The sequence below is a fragment of the Haliaeetus leucocephalus genome, unplaced genomic scaffold, assembly GCF_000737465.1.
Source record: "Haliaeetus leucocephalus isolate CR32 unplaced genomic scaffold, Haliaeetus_leucocephalus-4.0 Scaffold229, whole genome shotgun sequence".
Classification (NCBI taxonomy): domain Eukaryota; kingdom Metazoa; phylum Chordata; class Aves; order Accipitriformes; family Accipitridae; genus Haliaeetus; species Haliaeetus leucocephalus.
The window spans coordinates 9,652,168-9,678,084 of record NW_010972665.1 but is presented as its reverse complement, the minus strand read 5'-3'; the positions used below and the strand labels follow the sequence as shown (position 1 = coordinate 9,678,084).

Sequence of the window (25,917 nt, the reverse complement as noted above, 5' to 3'; positions counted from 1 at the left end):
GGCAAATACCACATTGCTGTTCTGTCCTCATTTTGTTTGCGAAGTTTGCAACAAAAGGTACTGGATGAAAAAATACTTGGATGAAGGAAAATCCCGTAATGCTACCTGCAACACTATCTGTGTGCGGTCCTGGAAGCTGCATACTGGCATGCAAAGGAAGAGGAGAGTGTTCTTCTTCCCAGTCATAATTCTGGATGGTGTTAATAGGTATTGTTTCAGTCATGACAGATAAAAAGATCCAAGGAAACTAACATCACTCAAACAGTTAAAGAATGACCAAAGGCAGCCTCCTATAAATAAATGCAGTCAACTCTTAGCAGCAGTGAAATAAAGGAGTGTTTTAGTTCCCCTTGGCCCTCCCACTGCAATTAATCTGGACTACCAGAGCTCCAGTGAAACTAATTAATAGTTATTAAGGAACATGGTTAATGACACTGTGGGCATGCATCAACACAGGCACCCCATTTGTAGCTTTGCCAGAAATAATGCATTTTTACGACAGATAATTTGCAGGCTTGATTTCTCACAACGTATTCCCTCCCTGAAGGGAATATTAGAATGCCAGGCTGTCTGCATGTACAGAAATACGCTGAGATATTTCATTTACCTGTGATTATTTACCAGTTACAGCTTTTAGAATTATAGCTGGAGCTAGGTTTAAAAAAAAATAAAAATCCGCTACAGAACCAAAACACTGGGAAAAAAAGAATGCCTCTTTGAAGCAGAATTTTTTTTCCTTAAAAATCTAATGTTTAATGCAAGGCATATTTGGCATTGTTATTCTTTCAACAATATTTCCTTTTAATTTAGGGAATTTTTAGAGACAAAAATTGGGATAGATTGGTTGGTAATATCTGGAGATATAAGTTCACAGAAGGTATAGAAACTTCCCAACCACAGCTTTACATAAAAAACTGTTAGGGTTCATCCCTGAACTACATCATTTCCAAAAGTAAAAAGTGAAAAATATTTTATGTGAAGACACTGCAAGAAATGTTGCAATACCTTTTTAATTCCATTTCTTTCTGTGAAAAATTTCTTGCATTTCACCCTAAATTTGTCTATTTTCTCCTTCCCCCCCAAAACTCCAGGTTTTGGCAAGTACCAAATCTACCAGGATCTAATTAAGAGTTCACATGAATAGCACAAACTGTTTTTCAATAACCATTTACTCTGACATTACGCAGAATTTTTATGCATTTCTGTATTTCTAATTATAACAATGGAAGAAAATTAAATTGAAGAGGCAAGTTCAGCACTTCAGATCTTCTGTACACCCTACAAAAAACCTAGTGAATGCATAGTCATTTAAGGCCCATATTTCCAAAAGACATAATGTCAGAAGCTATCACTCTATTTTGTCCCCAAGTCTCAAACCTTGAATCTCTGATGGAACCCCAAATGAGGTACTAACTAGAATGGCATGGGTTAAAGGAGATGCCTGTTTGATTATCCTTCTTACTACTAGTTCCATGAAGATTTTTTTAATATTATTTCAGAAATCTTAAATTTCAGCTGAATTGTAAAAAAGAAAAGGATAGAGATCACTGCCTATTAAAAGTATTTGAAAATAAACTTTCATTACGCCCATCCTACGTCATCAAAAAGCATAAGAATAAATTCTTTTTGCTAGAAAGAAAGACTGGAAACAGAAGACACGAAAAATTTACAAAACAACAACAAACAAGAAAGATATACACAGAAGCACGCTCAGGGACAGTATGATATAGATCATAATCCTCCTGATACTTACTGTGTCACACCAAACTTGCACAGTTTAGCAGCAGGAATTGTTTTATAGTAATGACAATGTGGGACACATTTTTCCCTCTCAGACAGAAAACTAGGGAGAATCAAACCAGAGGAGGGGGGAACAAAGTCTCTCCCAATGACTCTTAATTTCCTACAGATCTTTATATCTACCTGATACTATAAGCTGTTCCCTGCAGAAACAAAACAAATCTTCAGAAAACTAGAAACCACAGTAAAAATTTCACATATCGTAATGCAGCTACATGACAATGACTGCATAGGTCTGGACATGTTATTTTCCAGACCTTGCAAACAACCCTCATTTAATGGCAACAAACATTGACTCCAGAGCCTCAACCACACTGAGCACATTAGTCTTCAGATGCACAATTCCTTTAACCATGCATTTTGACTAACAAAGACTCCAAATTAGCTGTCTTGAAGCCACTGGAATACATAAAGCTGGAAACTTGTCTCACACATACAAAGAACTGAAACCTTTGGGTTAGGTAAGCTGAACCACAGCCTACTGTGAACATCCAAATTTCATAGTTAACTCATCAACAAGCAACGATGCAGTACACAATTAAGAGAGCATTTGTGCCTACTTTGGTCTCCCATCTAAGAAAACTCATCCTACTTAACAACATGTGCACAGGCAAATACAGATAAAAAAAAGTGAAACTAAAGCTTTCCTCTTTTCCCTACCAACATACACAGACGTTTCCTTTCACTTACTGATTTATTGTGCCCCAAATGTACTTGGTACAGTGCGTGAAATCCCCACACTTGCTAAGAGAGAAGTCGTCTCAGGAAGACCAAAATCCCACATCTCCCTGTCCTGCTCAAGAGCCATGCTCATGAGCAAACTGGAAACGGACAGATTTTGAACCTACAGCACTGCGCTGGTTTGATATTCACCACTGTACACCCCAGATGAAAACAAACACTCGTTGTTCTTTCCGATTCAACATAATAGATTCAGGTCATCTCGATCTAGGAGAAAAACTGAGCATTTTGTGTTTACTTATAAAATCCACAAAGCCGGTTAACATGAAGTACTTCCCTTACTCTTTTGGAAAACGGGGCACTGCCCTACCTTACTTCTCAAAAATAAAGTTCATTTGAAATGCCACTGTTTTCCTACAGAAGGACAGATTCCAAAGTATTCGCCACCTCACACTGAATAGCATGCAGAATGGATTATTAGTACATACATTTCTGAAGAGCTCATCTCTCTATTGTGTCTGCAGATAACATATGCTGTTTAAAGATGAATAGTAGAAATGAAAGGGAATCCATGACGCTGGTAGGAGGCAAGAGCCAAGCTATACACTATAATGGAAGTCTTGTTGTAACTGTAGTGTTTGTTGCTGCAAACAATATAAGAATTCAGCGCTCATTTGAAGTGTATCCTTTAGAGTTCCAGCCGTTCTGATGCATGGGGCAGGGGGGGTGTCTTAAAGGGTGAGATGTATGAGTTCCTCCACTGTAAATAGGAAATACAGCCTAGATAGAGGAGGAGAAAATACACATTCCAGGGTATAAAAAATCTGAAACCACGACTCCTGTAGGAAAGATGCACATGCAATGCTTTGGAGACCCAGACGGTCTGAGTCAGTTTAAATGGCTCCTGCTTTGACTTGCTGCATAACCACATTCATGTACATCCAGTCTGAGAGGAACGTGGGCAAAACAGAAAGGTATGGGGCAAGTGTTTCCACTCTGGTGAAGTCCTCAGATTTTTCCTGAGTGAGGAATACCAGGATTTTCTTTTGTTGCAAGCATGCCTTGCACTTCGGCCTCCCTCGCCTCTAAGCAATGTGTGGGTTTGCTTCCTTTTTCTTTTCACATAAGCTTTCTGAAAGTACTAAGGCAAGAGACATCCTGCATCACAAACATTTGATGACTGTGGCTGCACTGGCTGCACTGGTGGAAGAGATAGAAGAGAGGTTCAAAAGGAAAGGCAGACAAGGAAAAGGAAAGGCACAGATGAGAAAAAAAATCAGTAAAGTCTGGAGTGGTAGGGAAGGAAATAGATGAGCCTGAAGAAAGCACTTCATGATGCAGGAATGTGTGATGACAAGACTAAGAGGGACCAAAGAGACATCAATACATCCAAAAAGGGAACTTGACTGTAGTACAGTGACTTACAGAATAAAAAGCAAGTGTTCTGGAAAACCGCTGTTATCCACACATTCAGAAACGGGAGAAAACAGAAGACATTATATTTGTAAAGGAAAAAACAATACCATGATGAAGAAATATATATATATATATATATATTTGCTTCCTAGGGCAGTAAAGTTGCAGAACATAATGAGATCTGAAAGGAGATAAACTCAACCATCGAGGAAGCTGGAAATGCATTCTGGCAGCTATCAAAGATATGTAGCAAATGAAGATCAGTCTAAAAGGTAAAGAGAAATGGTGCAGTCTTCATCTATTTTCCTTTAGAAAATTACAGGCAGATACCAAGGGCTAAACCATGCCTTGGCATAGCTCTCCAAGGACAAATGTGAAACAAAGGGACAACCGGAAAGACTGGGAAAAGTGATAGAAAAGAATTGAAAGGCTCCATGGACTTGGCCAGGGAGTTCTCATCAAATGACAGGATACTGCCACTCTCAAGATTTACAAAATAACAGACCTTTATCAATATCATATAAATTATTTCCATGCAAGAGCTTGCCTCCTCTGGCACTTAGTAAGTTTTCCAATGAAGAAAGACCTTCTAAACATTGCAGCTGATGACAGGGAGCTGAAGAAAAGCCAGGAAAAAAAATGGTAAGACCAAGGATAGTTAATAGGAAAACCGAGAGTTAAGTAAGTGATCCGCATGCCCTGAAGTCCTGCTATTTTTTGTGATTAATCAACTAATTAAGTATTGCTGATTGCTCTGCATAAAACCTCTGACAAAGTTGAAAACATTCTCAAAATAGGTACTACTGTGCAGCCAAGTCGTTGCATCTTTGACAGAACCTTGCCAGTTTTCTATTTAATTTGGTCACTCACAGGACATGCTATCAGCTTCTCTTTCAGATTCAAAGTCTGACACCAGTAAGGAAGGGACAACCACACTTAGAAAACTTTTGGTGCAAACCCATCGAAAGGCAATCAAAACAGCAATTTCAGAGATCCTGTCAGGTAAATGGTGCAGCCAGCCACCATCTGGAAACATATCCCTCAGGTCAAATGCTGCAAAGCTGTTTCCTGACCTTTTATTCTAATGCAAATGGGGAAAAGTACTTCAAGTTCTTGTAGTGGAGGCAAGATATCTCTGAATAAAATACTTAAGAGCATGCTGAATATTCTTATCAGGACTTGTTAATTAATTCTTACAATGCTCCTCACAAGTAGGTAGAGCAGAAAGATTATATTATTACAGAGCAACAATATCAGTATCTATACAGTGATAGACAATAAAATGTCTAGAATAGATAAAATATTTCTGTTTAAGAAAACACAGATTTACTGGAAAGTGACTGCCTTTTTTTCCTCCTTTGAATAAAAACTGAGATTTTTAAACTCTGCTTGACAAGCCTGAAACTTACAACCAACCTGAACAATCAATGCATTTACATGTACCTATCTGCCTCTTTGAAACATCCAGGCTATAAGAAACTTTGACATTGCTAAAATGACAAAGACTACATGTGAAACAAGTCAGTACTAGTATCGCCTTGCCTTTCAGTGTTCATCTAAATTCCTCTTGATAGAAGCCGTTTTAGCATTCTTCACAGTGACACATGGCTATTATACAAAACACAAAGAAGGTTTATATCAAGCTAAAAACTTTGTCTAACCCAAGTCATCCTCCTTTACTGTGTGATGGGCTATAGTTTGGGGGTTTTTACTGATTTCAGTCATTAGGGGGTATATGAAGAAAAAGAAAAACCCTCTACTCTGCAAAGCTTTTCCTTTTTATGAGATCTTATGGCCCTGTGCAAGCAGTGATCTCCTGTTCTTTTCAAGTATCTTTATGGAGACTCCTGGGAAGATTTCCCCTGGATAAGAAGGCTTTGAGGGGCTGTAAGTCAGACACACACTCCTGAGCCCTTCATGTCACCAGGGATCTGGGGAAAGAGCATTATCTCTCAAGACTATTTCAAAAGGGAAATCCACAGTGCCATCTCTAGAGCAGTTAACAGCTCAGTCTCTGAGGCCTCCCATTAAACGTAGGAATGATAGCATCTCTGTTTCCCATGCTTTGAAAGTGTTCCCTAATCAAACACACAGTGCAGGTACACAGCAACCTCCCTAGATATCTTTACCATACTTGACACCTCCTTATTTTATTCTGAGCCTCTAGCTAATTAGTCATTTCTGAACAGGAAATGTTCAGTATCAAAAAACTCAGGCTTGCAAAAGTAAAAGCCAAGCACCATAGCTATTTCTGAAGCATTTGGCTGAACAAATGGCAAGAAGAAAAGTACTTTCAATGGAAATATGCCTTATTTCTGTTGCACCAAATCATCAGGAACTGTCTTTATAGCAAGTTACAAGACATACATTGTTAGGCATCACAGCAATTCTTAATGGGATTCAAGTAGTGTTAAAGCTTGTGTAGAGTCCTTCCTCAGGAAAGGAGATATTAAATGGAAGGTTCAATATTCTGTGAGAAATAAGGACGTTGAGATGGTCATTTAAGTATCTGCTTGAAGAGTTCCAGTGTAAACGCAAACACAAGGTTATGTGTCAGCAAGTGTTGCAGGGACCTTGTGCCTCAGGAGTTGATGGCTGGGTCATGGAGAGCACCAGACCAGCCTGGCAGAGGCTGGGCCTGCTGGGGAGATACCAGAGCAGCCAAGAAACTACTGTTCAATGCCCTGCAGGGGCTGCAATCAGCCTGTCCTAACTGCAAGGATTTTGTGAAGAAATTCCTATGAAGATGGTTTTAGCATAAAACAAGATATATCACTTAAGAAACTCTTACTGAAAAAAAGAAAATTGCATGAAAACAACAGGTTTAAGTCTCATAAGAGACAGTAGAAAATAAAGACTAGTGCTAAGAACAGTGACTCTATCATAACAAAATAACAACCTTCTCTGTGTATTGCTTACCACAGCTGCAAATGCAGAAAAAGGCTCCCAGAAAGAAGAGTGTTCCCTAACACGTACATAATTTGCCTAATCAGGAGCAGCTATTTTTTTATATATATATATATATATATATATATGTATGTACAAACACATATATATGAATTTCACAGAAGTAGGAGAAATACAGGCCAACTGACTGGTTCAAGTTCCAGCTTTCGGGACTTTCCTTGCCTCAGTTTGTACCTTCCTCACTCAAGTTAAAAGGAAATTTTGTCCACATACATACACAGACTTCAGTAACAATTCTCAAGAAAGAGACCAGACGATCAGTCGTGAGCAACTCAAAATATCCTTCTCCCTCATTAGACAAAAAAGTCCCAAGGACAGTTTGTGAGGTACCTTTTGTGACTGGCCAACAGCATCAGACCAGAGACCTCTGAAGACTGCCTGTCTGCAAGACTGAGCAGCCCCTGGCCAGCTGCTCAGGCAGCAGACCCAGCCGCACCACTCTTCTGCCTCCTTCCCACGAGGAGTGCCTGCACAGAAGCAGGGACATCAGCCAGGTGTAAGGCAGTTCTGCAGCAGTGGGACAGCACCACAGGTGCCCCATCGAGCCCTGGACCCAGCAACCATTGTCTATAGGGAAGGCAAAGCCCACTAAAGCTTTTACCTAAAAGTCACATATTTTCCATTTGGTTTTAAGTCTTCTCAAATACAATGAGGCTTTGTTGTCAGATATCCAGTTACACTAAAAGAATAAACAGTTCCCTAGAGATTACTTTAGTTAGGGGTTTCTCCCAAATATTTTCAAGATATGAAACAAAGGGAACTACAAAGAGTGAAAAAAGGCAGTGGTTCTGTCTATGGACTGCCACTGCCCAAGCCTGATTAGCTACTTAGTTTTCAGACCAAAAATATTCCTTGCCACAAGAAGAATCTGCACTGACAGCAAGGGTTTCCTTGGATTTTATTTGGGAGAGTGGGTAGAGGTAACACAAAACATCACTGTCACCAAAAATTACATGTTCTGAGGCAGGAATATGTTTTTCTGAATAAGAAGTCTGTAACAGAAAGACCAGATTCCATTCAGCTTTCAAAAAAACAAAGATGAAATAAAGGATTTTTCCAACTCTCTCAAATCTCATAGAATGAATTTTTAAAAAACAGTTAGGAGTTTAATTTTGTTTGCATTTTCTGTTTTACATTTTCTCAGAAGGATGATAAAGGGAGCAAAGATGCCTACATACCTTTTCAAAGAACTGTTCTCATATTTTGCTGCTGAAAGTGCTTAAAAACTAGTGATGGATCTCTAATCCACTACGGAACACATTCTGTGCTACACGTAGCCATTTTCGTGTATTAAAAAATTACAGGCTCAGAACTCTTATCTCCTGTATGTTTTGTATTATCTAGTAACAGCAGCTACAGCTCTGCCCTATCTCTTGACATTTCTGTTTCTAGATTCACTTTCTGAAGCTACAGTAAATTAGTAAATGCAGTGTGGCATTTTGGAGTAAGTAGGCCCTTTCTCTTGTCAGAGTTTAAGAATACTCCTAAGAAGGGATACCAAGCTCCATCTGCATGGCTGGCACTAGGGCCTGGAAGACCATCATAGGGAATTTCCTGTTTTCATTCTCCTATCATCCATACTTGGCTAGCTCTTGCTCACTTCTGTTTAATAGTCAGCTACGAGCTTAGAAAAACCAGCTGATACTGATTGTAAATCTGCAAACACTCTCCTTGAAAGACCTAGATACTGTCAAACCCAAATCAAGACTTTGAGAACTCTGAACTCCACAGATCAGATCCTTTAAAGCCTCTTTTTAGGAATTATTTGCCAATCACTAGTAAAACGGGCAATGAATTTTTAAAGCTATGTTTTCTATAACTTTTACAGTCAGACTTAATACCTATTTCAGTTACCATAACAAGTGTTGCAACAGATGCTTTTGGGTTTAATGAAGACAGTCAAGCAGATTTACTGCCTATTTCTTCTAGAGGCGACTGAATGATTTTCAACAAATAACTTCCTCCAGTATAGTCTTCATTTTTGTGCCTATATTGAATAGCATATATCAGACTGCAGTTCTTTCTCTTAGAAATGAACCACTTGAAGTCTTTACGGATCAGTCAAGTCTGCTGCAACTCATGACTTAGCTGGAAGCAGTCACTCCAGTGACACAGTCCTGGTTGCCTAGCCAGATGAGCATGCCATCACCTGTGAGATGAATTCCTGTGTCTGAACTAAAGGGGTGTAACTTTGAGAACACTCAGTAGTCCTTCAACTTTGTTCATGGTGCAGCTCTGTCTTTGAAATTTTTTCCCATTGGCTGTACCTTTCAGAAATACAAATTCAGTTCCCACACCGGCAAAGCAGACAATGTATCATACGGACTGTTAAGCAGAGACAGCTCACATCATCTCAGCAGTTTAGGCAGAATTGAATTTTGATGCCACAAGGATAAGAGATTGTTTCTGGCCAAGTCCAGGCTGCTTCTTCTATGGGAAATAAATATTAAGGGACAAACCACAGGTGAAGTCCCCAGTGGTGCACTCAGGTGAGCAGATCCTATTATTCCTGATGTCAGTTGGGTGACAATGGAAAATATGAGGAGTGGTACTCCTTTCCTGCCCCTGCAACAGCTGCCTTTCCCAAATTCCAACCCTTCTCATGGGGCAGCAGCAATGCTGGCAAGCCTCACAGAGCAGCCAAATTCATCATTAGAACTAAAGCTGATGCTACACTTCCAGTGACTTGCCCCAGAGCTGCCTGCTTTACATATGCCTTGAGCCATCCTGCCTTTAAGCCCATGCTTGTGAGAAGTTCCTCCCAGGTGCAGGATCTGCTTATGGAAGGAGCAAGTATCATATTTCAGAAATACCTGCAAAAGATTTCAAGCGATTGCAGTAAGCATAAGCAATGTAATAATTTAATTGCTTTGTTGTAGAAGATGCCCACTCACTGAGGCTGAAGAGCCAAGCTAACTTGGAAGGAAAGAAGAAAAGAAATGCATCCCAAAGCACATTCTCATGTGTTTGCCAAGCTCTACTACACATGGCGGAGTAGAGGAGATAAAGCTTGCATCCTGTAACTATAGGTATCCCTAGGACTAGATCTGGTTCATGTTCACAGTACTTACACTATTGGTCACAGGTCAAGTCTAAATGTATGAGGGCCTAGAAAGCTTTTCTATGCACGAATTCTCAGCCTGCTTGTAAAAAATAACTGTGACATGCACTGTTTAAAATCAAAGATTTGCCATGGGGTTACATGTGGTCTAGAACCTCAGCTGTAATGTGTCTGAGGATCAAGCCAGGCAAAAGTTCAAATGGTTATTGATGGTTGTAAGGTTATGCTTTCAGATCTCTATGAACAGAAAGAAAGCAGGTTATGGTCCTCATACTAAGCTTCTATGAATTGAAGAAGGCTACAAAAGCATTTAATAAATTTAATAAATTAGAGCAGTAAAACATTACCATGTACAGTGATTGCTTGGAGAGTTGTATTCATATTTCTGAAAAAAAGTTCAGTTCCTCAAAATCTTCACAGAAATAATACTTTCTATTTTTTACGTAAATGATCTGAGTTTTTACAAAATCATCAAATAGCGACTGTGCTATTAATGGTAACAAACATAATCAACTTGAAAAGTTCATATGCAATATACAGAAGGAAGAACTTCCAAGGAATTTGCTGCAATCAGTTCAAATGAGGCAGATGGGTAGGAACATGCAACTCTTATGATTCAGTGAGTTAGTGCCAATATAGACCACCATATTAGAAGTACTCAGCGACATTGTTGTACAAGAGAGGTCCCATTGTAGCGCACTGCATTAACAGCAGCAAAACCCTTGAGAATTTTCCAGGCCTTGTCAGCCCAGACTGCTTTAATGAATGGTATAAACAGAAGATGAAATAATCACTCACTAGTTTACAAGCACTGAAGTACAGCTATTTAAGATTTCTAGTCTGCATTATGACAGTGGCAGAGTCATGCCTGGCAAACAGGCCAATATCTGAGCTTATAGTTGTCACACGTCCCAAATTCCCATGTTCATTTTATATCTCTGAGGCTTATACCTCCAAAGACCTAGGGTCCTCCTCCTTCACATTGTATTTCCCTACAGAAAACAACTGAAACTAGCAAATTCAAGGGGGTTGTTCATCTGTTTGTCAGCACTTAGATAATGCCTTGTCATTCAAGAACATCAGTCAATTTTTCTAGTCTTTGTAGTTGGCTAATGATAAGACAAAACCTCAGCACTTCAAATAAAGACTTAACAGACCATTTTAAGGAAAATAAACATAAGCATGAGGTTAATGACAATAAGCATACTATCGTTTTATGGTTGGACTCAATGATCTTAAGGGTCTTTTCCAACCTAAATGATTCTGTGATTCTATTATTATGCTCTGCGTCTGGGGGACAAAGCTGGATGGATCATCTGGGTCACTGACTCCGATTCTCTGCAATCACAGGAAAATACAATCAAATCTTCTACCACCGGTTTCAGCCTGTGGTTCACAGAGCAATCTAGGCAATTAAAAAAAAAAAAAAAAAATCAAGTCTGTTGTCAGTATATTTAAATTATCACCCCTCTCAGGAACTCTTCCAGCAGTATAGAAATTGAAAAAGCTTGAAAACAACTGGCCTGCACTATCCCAAAGTCTACAGTAAGAGGGCAAGGGCCAGAACTACAAGGCAACTCAAGAGGAGAGCAGAGGAAATTCAGGCTGTCATGCTGGCCCCAACAATATTAAGAAATGTGTTCTGTCAAATAGTTCAGAAAATCCTGATTGCAACCTACACAGCACAGAGTAAAAATGAAATAAGTAGCAGGTCCCCACTTATCTCACCAGGGAGAAAAATTCCTTCACAAGTCCACATCTAGTTTAACCCATTCCCGGTTTAAGCAAATGTGGTTTAGCAATAACAGAATTAACCAATAGGTGTACCAGCCTAATATAGCAAACATCTCATCACTTCCTCTGGCCAGCCTGGTACTTTGGGTGATGAAAGGATGACAGCAAAGAGAAGGGACGGAAGGAAATAAGGGATGAAGCAAAAGACTACCATGTACCTTAAGCCACATTTCAAGAGTAAGATCCATTCTGGGACCCTACAGACAGGTCAGAAGGAGGCATGAAGTATGTGGTAACACTACATGAGCTCTGGGAAGAGGAACTCCAATCCCAAGGACACATATGGAGGTCACGAACATAAAGTTTTGTCCTCCTTACTATGCTATACAGATCAGAGCTTGGCAAGCACATGAGAAACTGCATTGGGACTCCCGTTTCTCTTCACCTGGTAATTCTCATTCACCAGCAACCAGAGTTAGAGTCAAACTTCCACAATTTAAAACTTAATCCAGGACCAGCATCCAGAAAATCAGTTGACCTTTCTCTGTATCAAGATAACTAATACTCTTAACAAGTTTACTTCCTATATTAATACTTTTCTATAGGAAGAGAGATAAAATAAGTTTCCTGTAAAATCTCATCAAAAAGAGAATATAATTATGGGGAGAATAGAATAATCCTTTTTTAAGCGAATACATCAATCTTGAGACATCCTTCAATATACTTTAGAACATTTCAAGCAATTTTATCAGCATTTAGGAAGGAAAAAGAATGCCTTGAGGCCAGTCCTGTCAGCAAATATTTCCCATCTTCAGCTTGAATCTCAGTATTATTCCAGGTGAACGCACTGCAGGCGCAATTTTTTAAAGCACAGTGAACACTGTATTATATTGATGGCCACACTTTTCCCGTGTGAGCCATTATTTGCAAATATGGATACCCTGGAAAAAAAAGGTAACTGGTAATCTTTTGGAAAGAACACAGACACACTTCATACTAACAACCTCTCATTAAGAAACTCAAAGGACTTTTTTAAATTAGATATATGAGACCAAGACCAAAGTACATCTGCATTTGTCTGTCTCCAGAGTTTCATGAGGATAATGATTTTGTCATATCTGTTAGAAAACTTTCTGGCCAAAAGCTGAAATAATTTGACATTTTTTTTTTTTATAAAAACATCAATATAACATAACCAGAAATATTAAAAAAAATAAAAGAACTGCAAAGTTCACATATATACAGACCTTTTTTCAGGAACCATTTCATTTTCCCTCATACAAGTTTATTTGAGCTTTAGACCAGCTTCCTCAACTGGTTTGCATTTTATCAATGGTATCATAAGTTTTTCTATCAATTCTCAAGCTATTTATTAACAACGTATTGAAGATCCCACTTAAAATTCTCATCTTCAAAGTGCATTTTCCAAAGGCCCTAGGATCTATGATTATTTCCCAGTTAATCTGATAATCTGACAAGCTATTTACAAATCATACAATCAAAGTAACCCTGAAGAGATGGAGATATATTTTTTAAAAACAGAACTCTCTAAATCCATATATGTATTTGTATTTCCTAAGTCCAATACACCTCACAAAAAAAGTAGTTGGGAACAGATTTAAAAGGCAAATTGACACAAGCCTTCATTTTGCCTTAAGGCACTTTCCAGGGGCACTGGAGCCAACAGAGCCTTTCCAGCTGTCACTATGCTGTTCTACATTCAAAGAAACTCCTCCTATTTCTTCTTCAACCTCAGAGAGAACAATCTTACCTTATTAGTTCACCCAATTGTCCCAGGAAGTGAACTGAGCAATGCAGGCTCACGCCTTTTTCTGCCTGTCCTTTGATCATCTTGTGACTGAGTTTAACTTGAATTTAACTAGGTAAAGTGTTGTGTGTATGTATGATACATATTTTTCTCTAGGGCCTTTTACAGTAGTTCTCTGGTCTCATGCGCTGCATTTTACAGTGTACGAATTTTACAGTTAACTTACATTCCACGCACAGGTTTTGTACAGAGGTGAACTACACCCTTGGGCAACTAACAGTGCTATTTCTGAAAAAAAAAAAAACAAAAACAAAAACAACCAACTTTATACATTATAAGTCTGTCACAAGTTACAGACTGTAAGCTTTTCTGCCCTGCAAGCCCAAAAGAACATCAACATTTTAAAGCATGTTTTCCCTTTTTTACAAACACAAGAGATCCAAAATAATTTCCTTCTTATTAATTAACCCATGTAACAGCTTATTCATTTATTTTTCTGAGAAAATGAGTTTCAGAGCCAAAACATCACACACATCCTGCTCCAAGCCTTCCTCTTATAGCATCCTAAAGGAGATGTGCCACTTCCACTGACTCAACACAACCACCCACAACTTCTCAGGGCAAGACACAAGACTCCAGTTTACAAATAGTTTCCCTACAGGCCAGCAACAATAAAAGACCAGTTAGCAGGATTACCAAAATCCAGTTTAGAGCCCCATTGCCACCATGAGTGCAGGACATGAACTCCTGTTTTTGATCAACAAACTATTTCTTGCATTCCCCTTAGGTGCTTTTCTGCATGTTGAGCTGCCTAAAGGACAACGTCTCTTTGAAGATAATTAGCACAAGAAAGAAAATTAAAAGGCATTAAAACTATGACAATACATAATCTGCCTTCTAGTTCATGGACATTTTATGAAGTATTTTTTGACCAAATTACCATTTTAGTCTGAATGGATTTAACTGCCAGTGTTGCCAGAATGCCCTATAGCAAATATAGCTGACCACTCTTGTAATTTCTTTTTTACATTCCTGATATTTTGCCATTCTTTAGAGCTACCATGATGCTCTCAAGGAGCACCTCTGGCTTCTTGTCCATCTGTGTTCTCCATTTCCTTATGATGTCAGAGATAAACAATTTTAAAGGTTAAAATCTAAAATAAAATTTAAAAAGAGAGGAAGATTACCCATCATAATAGTGAAAGCAGGATGAGAGACTTAATTCTGTGATACAAACCCCAGGCTCACTGCAGCAGGTAACACAGCGGAAGCTGTGTGAAACTTAAAGGTTTCCCCTGGCGGTCACTGAAAGGCGGTAAGTCTCCCAGAGACACACATTTCATTTCCAGAATGCAGTTCTACTTTTTTTAATGTATATGGAAAAGACAAAACCTTAGTTTTGTCATGTAGATATAGTAACCATTTACAAACCTTAGAATATGCTCTGAAAAAACCATCTGTGTACTGCTGCCAACAGATGTTGTCATCATGATGATTAAAATGCAGTGGAAATAGAATAATCCAGCAAATCACAAAAACCATGTTCATAAAATCTACTGCATTGAGCAGTGGCAGGGAAGAGAAGTACGGGGGGAACACCATGCTACCAAACAAGAGAAGGCAGGTAAAAAAGACATCAGAATTCGGAGAAATAATTTACATTTACAAACCTCGCTAGGAAGTAGAATGATGAATCTGTTGTCCATATAAAATGGGGCATGGCTGGAAGCGAGGAGGTGGCTCTGAAAAGGACAACCACAGCCAGGAAAGTGTGTGTCTCACCAGCTAGATGCCTTTGAGAAACTGAAGTTTTGGTGAAGAACCCCAGGCATAAAGATATCAGCTACAATTGTATGGTCTCTGACTCAGCAATAAGACACTAAGAACAAACCAAATGGATGACAGAATGGAGCTCTTCTGAGATAAATATTAGATTACTGGAAAAAAAAAAACCAAAACAAACTAATGAAATACAACAAAATGCCTTTTGAGAACTAGGATTGCAGATTTGATTCAGAAAGAATCAGGCATCACTAGTGATTGCATTACCCAGATGACTCTCAATTTTAGCTGAAATTATGTTTTATTTTTAAGCAACGATGTAAAAGCAAAGAGGACACACCATGGTCACAGAAATTTAAACTGTCCTCAACACATGACAAGGTATTAAGCCTTTAGAAACCCATTTGTGAACCAATCTTGCCACACCAGTGGCACTGGCACTGGCAAAGAAGGGAAAGAAAGATTATTCCAGCCACCTGTTCTAAGAGGGCTGTCTCTAATCAAGCCTGACAACAGCACTTCTGCTTGCCTGCACAGCTGACTTTGTCAGTACCCATCCAGAGGCAAGGCAAGACCCCACTGGCTGCCAAAGCACTGTAACACATTTAATGGGTGCGCTAACTCATGGCTGAGGATACTGCTTGTCTAGAAGCCTTGCTGTAAGACCTTCCTCCCAAATGTTCCCTAAGAGTTACCACACATAGTCCATCAGCTCCGTTACAATTGGGGGGGAGGGGGTTAAAGAAAAAAAAAAAAAAGGCTGGGTAGTGCTGATATGTGAAATTATTTTTCATGTGGACTACACAATGCTTTAATCCAGATATAGGCACTCTCATTTCAAGCTGCCCTGGACAAGTGACTTTCTACAAGCAGAGGTTCAGTCAACCTCAACTTCTGCTAGTCCATATCTTTCTTTCCCCATCTTGTCCTGTGAGCACACTTTGGAAATGCCTTTTCTTCTCTCTGGAAGGGAAATGCCTGCCACAGACTGATTATTTGCAGACTGATTACTTGCTAATGCTGTGGCATCCCTGCCCTTCTCCAGCCTCTTTAAAAATCCAGACCCATACTGTGCAAGTCCCTCACTCAGACCAGAGGATGCACAAAATTTTTTTCTGTTTGGGTCACTGAGTCCTACCTGTATCAAAAACAGTTACTTCCGCAGTAACTGAAGTACTTCAGGACAAAAGCAAGCCGAAAGAAAAGCAAAATAAAGTTTCAGTAAAAATAAACTTAAAGCAGATAATTGGGTTGTTCCCTTTTATTTTTTGTGCACTTCAACATCCTAGCCCTCTGTTTTGACCCTTGCAGACATCACATCCTGAGTTCCTTTTCTCTGAGCCTCTCAGATAACTGTTCTCATTCCAAAAATATCCACAAGTAGGATAGAAAATGGACCAAACATTGGTCATTTAGATTAAAATGCAGCTAACATTCCACACAAGACAATGCTAAATTTATACCAGAGTTTTCCTTGGAGTTCTAAAGCATTTTTTAAATAAATGTGAAATTAAGTCAAGGGTTCGCAAACACGCAGAAAAGACAGTGAGAGACTGTCTCCCATAAACAAACTCCTCCTTCCACCATCCCAAGTTTTACCTTTATCCAGAAGCAGAGAGGTTAAGAAAACAAAGGGCTATGGAAATGCTGCTCTAGATTAGCAGTTTCTCCACTGAAAGTATTACCAAGCAGCAAATAATTGGTATTTCCTAAATATCAAGTAATGGTACAAAGTAGAGTCATTTACCTGCTGACAAAGACAATTCTCATTAACTTTACAAACATTTGCTTATATGGAAAAACCTTTTATTCACTTTCTAAATAAGAACAAACCAGATTGTCAATGAGATTTTGAGGATATTGAAAGTATTCCATCAGCAACGCTACTAGTTAAAATCTCAAAGACTCAGGTAAATAAGTTAAAAAGCAGAAGATTAAATGACTGGACTGAGAGACAGGATACATAATGAGAGCTCAGACCCACTGGGAGTATTTTGGTTTGAGCTTGTCGTATTTTTTAAGCAAGAAAGTAATTTCTTGGATATTATTCTGTTGAATATAGGGAAAAAAAATTGTTTTCTTACTGTCCTTTTACTCCCTCTATGAAAAGTTGCTAAGGCAATGGTTCTCAGTAAGGTCAAGCAGTAGAAACCCTGCTGTGTGTTTTAATGCAGCCAAACACCACTTGAAATTAATGCCTCTTGGTTCTTTTTACCTTTAAGCACTGGCTATTAGTGCTTTCCAGTATTAATTCTTACTGTGTATCTGAATATATAATATAATAGGCAAAAGGAAAAAAAATGGACAGGTACCAAGATGCCACAACAGGGTCAAAGGAACGGAACTTCACAAAAGCAGGGCTAGCATAGACAGCCTCCTTCTGATAAGAGAAACCTGTCAGGCTATAAAAAGCACTCCAAACCCACAAACCTGTGGAGTTTCAAGCACAGCAATCAGGTCTCCAAATTATAACTAAATGCAAGGTATTAGTAAAAACATAAAAGAAACCCTTTCAACATATTTCTCATCTCAGATATTTATTGCCTTAAAGTTATGTAAATGAAAGAAATCTTGGCATATTAGCATATCATTATTATCTGCCTTTGAAATGATTACAGATCTACATATGATATAAAATGAGGTTCTCAAAATGTTGCACACTATTTAATGGTCTCACTTCATTTTTCTCATGTACAAGAATCCTAATAACCAAAGAGCTACACTAAGGATCAGCATTAGCTGCTCCCTTTCCTCAGTGAAGAATGAATTGGAAAGGATTCTCAGGATGGCATCTAGATTTCAACTTCAGAGCTGACACATTTCACATTTTTGTGTAAGGTAGTCTGCATAACTTCTGTGTGCCCTGTGCATAAAATGTTTCATTCCTTGGTCTGAAATCTGGCCTCTTTCAACAGGTTTCCAAATGGAAAGAATCACACAGCATTTCTGTATGTAAGAAAAATCACTGCAAGTTCTATTATGTAAAAAAAACCTGTCAAAATGCAAAATTGAATATGTAAGCCATTTTTCAAAATCATGAACTCAAATATCTGTAAATTATGGAAGAATCTCTTCCCAGAAAAGCTGTGTGGGCCATTTTCATTCTAGCAGCGCACTTTCAGATAAAAAGACATCTGCTTAAAAAAAAAAAAGTTTAATTTCATATAATTAAAAGACTCACACAGCAGTATGATTCCAACAATGCATTCCAAGTAAATTTTTTTCTGAGGAGCAAATTGAAAAAACACCTCTAAGCATGAGATGACAGAGACAAATAAAGACACAGCAGGAACTCTCCTCAGAGGGAATTTATTATGAATAAAAGTATGAAAAACATTTTGATCTTTGCCTAAAAAATGAAGAAGAGTTTGACTATGTTTCCTCTGAAATAGCAAAAAGTTAAATCCAAAGTAACTATTTCAGCCACAGTCTTAGTGCACTGTAGTCTTATGGTCAGGCACTATTGTAGTTGTATAACTAGGCTTTGAGGCTTTGTTCTGTTTTCCTTCCAGTAAATAATTATGGTAAGCCATGAACAGTTTTAATAAACATGATGATATCCCCTCTGTTCAAAGAATGTGTAGTTTTAACTCCTTTCACTGTATGGCTCAACCATAGCATGATAAATGACATCAAAATATAAAATTCATCTCATTCTGCAAGTATGAAGATGTAATTTAAAATGTAATACTTAGATAGTCAATCCTCTAATCACCTGTAGCTGGAAGATTCTGAACACAGAAAGGCTCAAGGCATCTTCCCTGCTGGACACATTACAGTAAGTTCAGCAATTAAATTAGTTGTATGGGGTATATGGGCATGCATGTATATGTATATGCACATATACAGATTGTATTTCACAGTTTAGGATCATTTTCTTAAGCCATTATTTTAACTTGAAGCTGAGGCCATTTTGTAGACCCATTTCACACTTACAGACCCTCTTCCACACTAATGACTGAGAAAAGCTGCCAGACAAAGTAAGCACTCAGAAATTTATTTTCTTCAAGAAAAAAAAAAATTAAAAAGAGAAGCAGAAAGAAAATCTTTAACCCTGAAACACATTGGCTAATATTTTTATGAAGACTGCTTATTTCTGTTCTTTTGGGATAATTTCTAGCATGCTAGTTAATGATGTAGCATATTTTCTATAATGAAATCCTAGAATAAGAAACCCAACTGCAGCTCCCTGATAAATGAGCAGGATCAGCAGCAGGATCAGTGGGAAAGACCATTAGGTACTGGAAAAGAATTGTAGCCTAGCCTGCAGCTGCTCTTGTGTATGAGACCCTTAAAACAGATGGGAGGTCCACACCTAACATGGAAATAAAGGTATTATCAAGTCTGCGAATTAGAAGAGAGAAAAGACATGAGCTTAACTTGTTAAGCAGATGGAGGGAGTGAAAAAAATCTTTCAGCCAAAATAAAAACTTTCTAACTGCAAAGCATGAAAATAACACGGGATTCCCTATCATCCCACAGCAAGCAGGGACTGAGACACCTCCTGTGGCAGGCTGAGCACGCCACCTCCTCATCACCAGCCTCCACCGAGCTGGAGCAGGACTCTGAGCTCCGAACAGGTCCCATTCACGCTGCTGGTACTTCCACAAAAAAACCTTACTACCTTGGGGTGCTAAGCTGTGAGCTCACAGCAGCACCTCCCTCCTTCTTCCCCTGACTCCTCACTGCCTGCTGCACCCCAATGCATGGCACTCTCTGGAGCTCGCTTGCCGGGCAGCTCAGCCCCAGCCTGAAATGATGGCAGCCTCTGCAAACACAGAGAACGTGGCTGGGGTGGAACTAATCCCAGCACATCCTGTAAAAGAACCCAAGCCGTAGCAGTGATGTGTTTGAGTGGGACTGCCTCCCAAAAGTACAAAATATTTTGCGCCTGCAGTTAAACTGTGACCAGAACCTGAATAGCTGTGAGTACAAAGTAACAAATCACAAGTGGAATGAAACAACAAAACAAAGGTGTATTTGGATGTTTGCCTGCAGTCTTCAGCTTGCGTTCATCCTCAGCACCAAGCAGACTCCTTTACGGGCTATTGAGTCCTTTCCTTCCTACTGAAGAAATCTGCAGGTCCCTGCTTTCAGCGGAAGAACACCACAAGAAGAGTTGGACATATTAATTTGCTGTTTTCTTCAGCTCTGCTAAACACTCTGGTTTATAATACACTGAACCATGCAACTATAGAGCATAAAAACATAAGCACAATGAGATGACAGTGCCACAGATGTCTTCACTGTGGCAGTCCTTAACAAGTCCTGGTCTGGTCTCAGAGGGCACAAGGAGGTAAAACTGTTAAACCCATTCACCCCACTGAGCAACAGCTTTTAACTGCAGCAAACTAGTAGGAAAAATGTGTAGTTGCACAGCACGGCCTCTCTGACCATGGGAGGGAACCCCTACCTACACTCTTTCTGGTTGGTTTTTAAAAAGTGTTGAAAGCTCAGACTAAACCTAGGAAAAAAAGTATATAACAATATGTTCTTTCTGGAGAGCTCGGAGTTCACCTGTCAAAAACTTCCAAACAAGACCCCGTACCCTGATGAAAACAGTGTGAAACCTGTGTTCAAGCAAACCATGGAAGAAGAGCAGATAAAGGTAAAATTACGTGACAATGAAAGACTCTAGGGAAACCATTGGAGAAAAATTAATTGACCGTATATTGATATAAACCAACCCTTTGCAATTCTGGCACCAAATTCCCCAATCCAATGCAGTCAAATCAATAAAGCTTTGTGGTTGTTTGGGTTTGTTTTTTTTTAAAAAAAACCAAAAACTAATAATTTGTATATGCAATATTTTATGAATTTTCATCTTATATTTTAATAGCATTTTTTATGCTTCCCTTTCCTTTCTCTCTACTCTTCCATTCTGATATTAAAAAAAGCCTACCTCTAAAAAAAACAACCTTCACTTCTGGGGCCTGTGAAACTATAGCTCAACAAAATAACATGTCTTACTCCGCATTTACACAAACACCTGTTTGACGGTGCTGGATCTGGGCTTACCCAATGGCAAGGGAAAGGTTACCACCATGACCCAGGGGTATCTTTTCACAGTTCTTGTTAGGTTTTCCTCTCCTACATTTAATGGGCACCTAAGTCTAAATTCTCCCAACAGAAAACAGTCCTTTAACTGAAGCCTGAAGTCTGTATTTCACCTAAACCAGGATGCAGCTTTTGGCCCACCTGTGGGTTACTAGTCAGGGACACTTGCACTAGCTTGAAATAGAGTCCCAGGTTTGCAAAAAGAGCTATGTGCAAATACCCCAAGACATATGCACACACACACAAGCATACAGTCACTCCGCTCCTCTGCAGCTCCCTACCACTGGGCAATGAATATATGACAAGCATAGCTCTGCTTGGGATTTTAGCCAGATAAATAAATGTAAGAATAACAATGGAGCTGCTTAGTCCCGTTCTCCAGCTCTGTATTTCATCTTAGTTGTCTACGCATTGATCAGCTTAGATCTTCCCAACAAATAAAACTGTTAGAAAGCAACTGTGATAGTAACTTGAAATAATGTGCTGAGCCAAGATAGTTCAAGAACTGTCTCACCTCTTCGCCCCAGTATCCAGTGACAGGACGCGTGGGAATGGTTCAAAGCAGTGCCAGGGGAGGTTTAGGCTAGACATTAGGAAGCATTTATTTACCAAGAGGGTGGTCAAACACTGGAACAGTCTTCCTAGAGAGGTGGTCAATGCCCTAAGCTTGTCAGTGTTTAAGAGGCATTTGGACAGTGCCCTTAGCAACATGCTTTAACTTTTGGTCAGCCCTGAATTGGTCAGGCAGTTGGACTAGATGATCTTTGTAGGTCTCCTCCAACTGAAATAGTCTATTCTGTCTATTCTATACCAGGTATGTATCATTACCAAGTCCTACAGACTATGTTAAGAGATCAGATTCACTCAGTGGTATACAAAACACAGACATCCAAACAAGCAGCAGCTCTGAGTTGCTCTGAAACCACAGCAGCATACATGGGACTGACAATAAACCCATTTATGGAACACCATTCTTGTTCTCAAATCACATTCTGATTTTCCAAATTTGTTCTGGTTTCCAGAGCTGACAGCATTTTAACATCAACAAGCACACATACAACGCTGCTCAAATTAGAAACAATTCATTTGAAATTGCTATGCAGAGAGAACAGCAAGTTTCAGCTCCAGGAAAGCTCCATAGATGCACAAACATCATCCACTGAGAAAAAGGGCTTTAAAGTTTCACAGTTTCTGAGTAACTATCTCCTTTCGATCCCTTCTCCAAAGAGCACTACAAAAGTTAAGTAATTAGCTTTCCTATGCCCCAGTTTTGACCTACAGCTAACTACTCCCCCTCCAAAAGCAACATTTTAAAAACTTACGTGTTAGTTTTGTTTGTTTTTTAGTTTAAACATGCCATCACATTTTCAAGCCCAGCTGGAAACTTGTTTGCCATCCATATGTCATACACACAGTCCCTTTTCAACACTAATGGCATGCTTGAAAATCCCAATTTGAACTGAAAGCTTTAAAGTGTTTCTCATACCTTTGAGCTTATTTGAATCCTTGAATCAAAAAAGGTTATCACAGTACTAGGTTAAACACACACCACACACAAACAAGCACTTATTATCTCACATCTCAATCACTTAACAGAAACTGAGCACATAGCTCTTTTGGAAGCAAGGATATAATTTGACATCATGTTTGTGATTTGAGCTCATTTCCTTAAAATCATATGAAAAGAACAATGATTCCCCATATATCTTCTCCCATGACAGTCAGTGCAAAAACAATTTTTCCCTCAAGTAATTGCCACATACATAAAAGCAATATTCCACAAAATGCAACAACTGCTTGGAAGCGCGAACAGACAACGAAGTCCTATTTTATGCGTGCACCAGGGTCTGTTTATTCTTTACTGTTACATCCCTTGCCACTGGAGTTCCTTCCACCCACTTGCCACAATTTGTTACAGAATATGAGTTTGATGGGGCCAAAAGAATCTCTTTACTCATCAGCACAACAGGATCTTGTTTCTGCAACATATATTAAAATGAAAGACAATGATAGAACACAATTTACACTTTGTGTTAATTACTGTTCTCTGGCACCCGATACAACCATTAACATGAGTGTCCACCAAGTCTTTGAAGAAAACAGATCTCTGAATTTTATTTACCTATTTCGGTCACCAGAAACTATCACAGTAGTGCCCTTGTCTCTCTAAAGCAAAGCCCCTAAAGCTTTTTTTCAAAATCTTACAACACTTCTCAGCACCTTCCAGCTACTCCATTTATGAAAGGCAAGGTTATTTTCTGTTTGGCCTTTAGCTCTGCAAATGCACTGCTCCTACTGAGAAAACCCTACAGTTACCACTCTTCCATGCTTCCTACCCACGCAGAAGTTCTTCAACTGCACAATAAATGCCAGGTCAAATACATGTTAAAAACTGTCTCCATCAGTAATTAAAGTCTTGTTATTGTGTAATAGACTTTGTTCCATGGAGAGATGACTTTCCATAATTTTACCAGCACAGTATCATTGAAATGAAGGTCCTTGCTTGCAGCACTCTTTCAAAAGGACTTAAGGGATGATTTACAATGTCATCTCACAAGACTGTGCAAAAGATGCTTCAAATAAAAACAATATTTGTGATTGGTTTGATTGCGTGAACTATTCTGGCAGTAGTATCACAATGGTCTATTTTTACTCCAGATTGGTTTTTACTATAAAAAGTTCCATTGCTATGAAACTAATGCTTGCAACACTGATTTCCATGGCGCTGCTTAGAAAGACATTGCAGAAGAATAATGTGGATGTCAGGGCATTTTATGTAGCAGCAGCAAGATTCTGCGAGCAGTCTGGGCAGCGGATTTGCTCCAGGTTGTTTTGGCTACCATACACAATATTCTACCAAAATGAGCAGGACATCTGTACAGTAAGATACAATGAGATTTTGAACAGTCAGAATGACACCAAGTAACACTGGGCAGAGAGACACTGCTCAGTAAGAATAGCCCAGCAACTTCTACGTCCCATGGATCATTCTGTCAGCATGTTGTATAACACTTTCAAAAATAGGAAATTAAATCTCAAATAAAAAAAGACCCGACCTGAACTAACAAAGCAAGCCAGGAAATTGGTAGCAAAGTCTGATACTCTCCTCTTAGCTCTCCCACTGTGGCAAGGTTTTACTCGCAGATAAGATCATTTTGTAGTCCTCCCAAAAGAAGACACATTGATACGCTTTAATGAAGTAGTGACAGAGAGCAAGTTCTCTTTGGAATTCTGAACATTCATCAACAACTTCCTGAATTCTGCAGTGTGGGATCAGTTCATCAAAGAGTGATTCTAATTGCAATGGGCACATGAGCTCTGAAAGAGCATCGTGAAAGTGGTAAGAGGAAGCATCTTTATTTACACATATTCTTCAGGTAGAACAAAGATTCTGTATCAAAAAGATTAAAAATCTGACCAGAGTCTTTCTGTGGCTTCAGCATAGATTTTCAACAGAGAAATTTTATTTTCATAGTAGTCTTCATATATGCAATATTAATCTTCAAGGTTAGCAAATAAACCAATTAAAAAAAAATCCTACTAGATCAAGAAGAACCCTCCAGTTGGTCATGCTTTTCTGCTTTCAACAAAACTGAGCAAAGGGACTCTGTCCACAAGACTGTCAACTCAGATCCCAGGGCATTCAGAATAGTTTCATAAAGTTTTACTTCTGACAAGAGACGTTGTTGAAAGCAATTGTTCAGCCAGCCAACTACTGTCACTTCCATGAATATGAATAAGCTCCAATATAGGACACTGAGCTTTTGCAAATGTAAGAAGATCCAATTGTTCAGAGTTAATCTTTGCCAATAAATCAACCTGCCATTATTTAGAGATTTTTGTTTTCCTCTGGTGTCTGACTATGTGGGTGGAGTTTTGTTTTAAAGTCCTCTTCTTCCCATTTTCGTAAAGATTTTTTTCATACCACCTTGCTAAGCTTTCAGAGCAGCAGGAGGAATCCTATTGTTAATGGGATCAGGCCCTTGAAAAGGTATATATTGCTGTTTCTCCTGAACGTGCATGATATTAACTAGCACCTACTCTGAGGAAAAAAAGATAGTGGTAGAAATTGTTCAGAGTTCATGAAAATTAACATTTGATGTAATTTTGTAGCCATAATTTGCATGTACACAACCTAGACATAAATACATATGGATTAATGCAAATTTTCATACAGGGAAAGATTCACTCTGTGCTCTGTAAAACTAAGGGTAAGGCTGGTGATGAATCATTTTTTTTAAATATTCTCGTCTGGGTATATAAATAGCTCTCTGTTTCTAGAATAATTACTACTGAAAAGCACATCTTCTGAAATAACCTAGGCCATAATTAACCTTGGCTTCATTAAATCACAAATAATATCTTCTTAAAGTCTTATTTGTAAAGGCAAGCTGATTAATTTAAACGGTTCCCTCTGCAAAAGTCTAATTGAAATTATTTACCCGCGTAGCTACTTGTCAGATCTTGTAAACTCTGGGAAGGTTTTCAGCCGGCCACTCGGCTACCTTACCCTCTCCCCAGCCAGCCGGGAGGGAGCTCCACTCGCACGGAGGGCCGCCCCGGCTCTGCTTCCCCCTGGGGGGCACGGGGGCAGATGCGCAGGGAGAGGTGCCGGCTTGTGCCCCGCCACCTCCCGCAGCCGTTTCCGCGA

At 39.0% G+C, this 25,917-nt stretch overlaps 1 protein-coding gene across 1 annotated transcript in view; it reads right to left on the bottom strand.

Moving 5' to 3' along the window:
• GRID1 (glutamate receptor, ionotropic, delta 1) overlaps positions 1–25,917 on the bottom strand; it is a 554,546-nt gene that overhangs the window by 525,926 nt on the left and 2,703 nt on the right. The gene's annotated exons all lie outside the window — the stretch shown is intronic.